The sequence below is a fragment of the Scylla paramamosain genome, chromosome 20 (genome assembly GCF_035594125.1).
Source record: "Scylla paramamosain isolate STU-SP2022 chromosome 20, ASM3559412v1, whole genome shotgun sequence".
Taxonomy (NCBI): domain Eukaryota; kingdom Metazoa; phylum Arthropoda; class Malacostraca; order Decapoda; family Portunidae; genus Scylla; species Scylla paramamosain.
In genome coordinates, this window is record NC_087170.1 from 5,644,227 (window position 1) to 5,649,226 (window position 5,000).

At 41.9% G+C, this 5,000-nt stretch overlaps 1 protein-coding gene across 2 annotated transcripts in view; it reads left to right on the top strand.

Moving 5' to 3' along the window:
* Positions 1 to 5,000, top strand: part of LOC135110195 (regucalcin-like) — a 48,047-nt gene that overhangs the window by 34,470 nt on the left and 8,577 nt on the right. The window lies entirely within an intron of this gene.

Here is a 5,000-nt window from a genome sequence, read left to right on the forward strand (position 1 = left end):
CCCACGCTCTTGAATCTTCCGAGTTTTCTACCATCTGGCTACGACTACAGAGTCACTCTCATGCTAAATTTATCTGTGCTGTATACCTCTCACCTAACTCCTCTGATTATAAGAAATTCTTTGACTACCTAACTTGCAAAGTGGAGCACATTCTGACCCTCTTCCCTTTTGCAGAGATCTCCATTCTTGGAGACTTCAATGTTTACCACCAGCTTTGGCTTTCCTCTCCCTTCACTGACCATCCTGGTGAACTAGCCTACAACTTTGCTATCCTCCATGACCTAGAGCAATTGGTGCAACACCCTACTCGTATTCTTGACCGTCTTGGAAATACGCCCAACATTCTTGACCTTTTCCTGACCTCTTAATCCTTCTGCTTATGCTGTCACCCTTTCTTCTCATTTGGGCTCCTCCGATCACAATCTCATATCTTTATCTTGTCCTATCACTCCAATCCCTACTCGGGATCCCCCTAAGCGAAGGTGCCTCTGGCTAGTTGGGGGGACCTGAGGAGGTATTTTGCTGATTTTCCTTGGAATGACTACTGCTTCCGTGTCAGAGACCCGTCTTTGTGTGCTGAGCGCATAACAGAGGTGATAGTGTCTGGCATGGAGAAATATATTCCTCACTCTTTTTCTCGTCCTAAACCTTCTAAACCTTGGTTTAACACAGCTTGTTCTCGTGCTATACATGATAGAGAGGTGGCCCACAAGAGGTACTTAAGCCTTCCATCACCAGAATCTTCCATCACTCAGAATTTCTGCCCGGAACCATGCCAAGTCTAATCTCCAACTAGCCAAAAACTCCTTCATTAACAGAAAATGTCAAAACCTTTCAAGATCTAACTCCCCTCGTGATTTCTGGCATCTAGCCAAAAATATCTCCAATAACTTTGCTTCTTCTTCTTTCCCTCCTCTATTTCAACCAGATGGCACCACTGCTATCACATCTATTTCTAAAGCTGAACTCTTTGCTCAAACCTTTGCTAAAAACTCTTCCTTGGACGATTCTGGGCTTGTTCCTTCCTCTCCTCCACCCTCTAACTACTTCATGCCACCTATTAAAATTCTTCGCAATGATGTTTTCCATGTCCTCGCTGGCCTAAACCCTCGGAAGGCTAATGGACCTGATGGGGTCCCTCCTATTGTTCTCTGAAACTGTGCCTCCGTGCTTGCACCTTGCCTAGTCAAACTCTTTCAGCTCTGTCTGTCAACATCTACCTTTCCTTCTTGCTGGAAGTTTGCCTACATTCAACCTGTTCCTAAAAAGGGTGACCGTTCTAATCCCTCAAACTACCGTCCTATTGCTTTAATTTCCTGCCTATCTAAAGTTTTTGAATCTATCCTCAACAGGAAGATTCTTAAACATCTATCACTTCACAACCTTCTATCTGATCACCAGTATGGGTTCCGTCAAGGCCGCTCTACTTCTTCTTCTGGCTTTCCTTACTAAGTCTTGGTCATCTTCTTTTAGAGATTTTGGTGAAACTTTTGCTGTTGCCTTGGACATATCAAAAGCTTTTGATAGAGTCTGGCACAAAGCTTTGATTTCCAAACTACCCTCCTACGGTTTCTATCCTTCTCTCTGTAACTTCATCTCAAGTTTCCTTTCCGACCGTTCTATTGCTGCTGTGGTAGACGGTCACTGTTCTTCTCCTAAATCTATTAACAGTGGTGTTCTTCAGGGTTCTGTCCTGTTACCCACTCTCTTCTTATTATTCATTAATGATCTTCTAAACCAAACTTCTTGTCCTATCCACTCCTACGCTGATGATACAACCCTGCACTTTTCCACGTCTTTTCATAGACGTCCAACCCTTCAGGAGGTAAATATATCACGCAGGGAAGCCACACAACGCCTGACTTCTGATCTTTCTAAAATTTCTGATTGGGGCAGAGCAAACTTGGTATTGTTCAATGCCTCAAAAATTCAATTCCTCCTTCTATCAACTCGACACAACCTTCCAGACAACTATCCCCTCTTCTTCAGTGACACTCAACTGTCCCGCTCTTCTACACTGAACATCCTCGGTCTGTTCTTTACTTATAATCTGAACTGGAAACTTCACATCTCATCTCTAACTAAAACAGCTTCTATGAAGTTTGGTGTTCTGAGACGTCTCCGCCAGTTTTTCTCACCCCCCCCAGCTGCTAACTCTGTACAAGTGCCTTATCCGTCCATGTATGGAGTATGCTTCACATGTCTGGGGGGGTTCCACTCATACTGTTCTTCTAGACAGGGTGGAATCAAAAGCTTTTCGTCTCATCAACTCCTCTCCTCTAACTGACTGTCTTCAGCCTCTCTCTCACCGCCGCAATGTTGCATATCTAGCTGTCTTCTACCGCTATTTTCATGCTAACTGCTCTTCTGATCTTGCTAACTGCATGCCTCCCCTCCTTCCGCGGCCTCGCTGCACAAGACTTTCTTCTTTCTCTCACCCCTATTCTGTCCACCTCTCTAACGCAAGAGTTAACCAGTATTTTCAATCATTCATCCCTTTCTCTGGTAAACTCTGGAACTCCCTGCCTGCTTCTGTATTTCCACCTTCCTATGATTTGAATTCCTTGAAGAGGGAGGTTTCAAGACACTTATCCATCAATTTTTGACCACTGCTTTGACCCTTTTGTGGGAATGGCATTTCAGTGGGCATTTTTTTTATTAGATTTTTGTTGCCCTTGGCCAGTGTCCCTCCTACATAAAAAAACAAAAAAAAAATCATTTCTAGTTTTATAACACTACGGCCCTTATTTTAAAACGGTTTGTTCTTGCGTAACCACAATGTTCATAGGCCACATATATGTACCCTCTGAAAAGTGTTATCATCAGTTGGATTATCATGAATATTTTTCCTTGATGGTGCATATTCCTTATCAATTAAACTCACTAGAATTATGAAAGAACCCTTGAAAATCCCCAGTGACTTCCACTAAAGCCTCAAAGGAGTTCTTGTAATGTCCTGTCTATAGACTCTCACTAGGATCATAAAGTCACTTTTGAAATCCCCCATTGACTTCCACCAAAACCTGTTAAAGGAGTTAAAAATATCGAAATATTTGAAAATATCCTGTTCGGTTACATATCCTTATACTACCTTATACTCTTCTATATTACATACATTTTGTGCCACCTTTTTATTGCCATATTCAAGCCTAATATTTCCTTATTTTTCCATTAAGAATTGATATGTAGTACATCTCCATTGTACTACCTTGTATTTCCTAAAGTTATTATCTTATAGTAACTTTACATGTGGTATTAATATTGTAAATACATGACACTGATCTTTTTTTTATTTTTTTTATTTTTTATGTATGAGGGACACCGGCCAAGGACAAAAAAGAAGAAGAAAAAAAAAAAGCTCACTCAGATGCCGGTTCCCGAATAGGGTCCGAAGTGGTAGCCAAAAAAATGAAGGATAAGTGTCTTGAAAGCTCCCTCTTGAAGGAATTCAAGTCATAGGAAGGTGAAAATTCAAAAGCAGGCAGGGAGTTCCAGAGTTCAGAGAAAGGGATGAATTATTATGAATACTGGTTAACTCTTGCATTAGAGAGGTGGACAGAATAGAGGGTGAGTGAAAGAATTAAGAATATCTTGTGCAGCGAGGTCGCGGGAGGAGGGGAGGCATGCAGTTAGCAGGATCAGGAGTAAATCAGAGCAGTTAGCATGAAAATAGCGGTAGAAGATATCTAGAGATGCAACATTGCGGCGATAAGAAAGAGGGTGAAGACAGTCAGAGAGGGGTTGATGACACCCTTATATAAAGTTAGCAGCTGGAGGAAGGGATGAGAAAAACTGATGGAGACGTCTCAGAACGCCTAACTTTATAGGAGCTATTTTAGCTAGAGATGAGATGCGAAGTTTCCAGTTTAGATTACAACAAAAGACAGACCGAGGATGTTCAGTGTAGAAGAAGGGGATATTTGAGTGTCACTGAAGAAGAGGGGATATTTGTCTGGAATGTTGTGTCAAGTCGATAGATAGAAGAATTCAGAAGTCAGGCGTTTTGTGGCTTCCCTGCATGAACTGTTTACTTCCTGAAGGATTGGACGTCTATGAAAAGACATGGAAAACTGCAGGGTGGTATCATCAGCGTAGGAGTGGATAGGACAAGAAGTTTGGTTTAGAAGATCATTGGTGGATAATAGAAAGAGGGTAGGTGACAGGACAGAACCTTGAGGAACACAACTGTTAATAGATTTAGAAGAACAGTGACTGCCTACCATAGCAGCAATAAAACGGTCAGAAAGGAAACTCGAGATGAAGTTACAGAGAGAAGGATGGAAGCCGTAGGAGGGTAGTCTGGAAATCAAAGCCTTGTGCCAGACTCTATCAAAAGCTTTTGATATGTCTAAGGCAACAATAAAAGTTTCACCAAAATCTCTAAAAGAGGATGACCAAGTCTCATTAGGGAAAACCAGAAGATCACCAATAGAGCAGGCTTGATGGAACCCATACTGAGAGTCAGATAGAAGGTTGTGAAGAGATAGATATTTCAGAATCTTCTTCTTGAGGACAGTTAAAAAAAAAAAAAAACTGGATAGGCAGGAAATTAGAGCAATAGGACGGTAGTTTGAGAGATTAGAACGGTCATCCTTTTTAGGAAAAGGTTGAATGTAGGCAAACTTCCAGCAAGAAGGAAAGGTAGATGTTGATGGATAGAGCTGAAAGAGTTTAACAAGGCAAGGTGCAAGCACAGAGAACAATAGGAGTGACCCCATCAGGTCCATAAGCCTTACGAGAATTTAGGCCACCGAGGGCATGGAAAACATCATTACAAAGAATTTTAATGGGTAGCATGAAGTAGGCAGGGGGTGGAGGAGAGGGAGGAACAAGCCCTGAATCGTCCAAGTTAGAGTTTTTAGCAAAGGTTTGAGCGAAGAGTTCAGCTTGAGAGATAGATATGATACCAGCGGTGACATCTGGTTGAAATAAAGGAGGGAAAGCAGAAGAAGCAAAATTATTGGGGATGTTTTTTGGCTAGATTCTAGTAGTCACGAGGG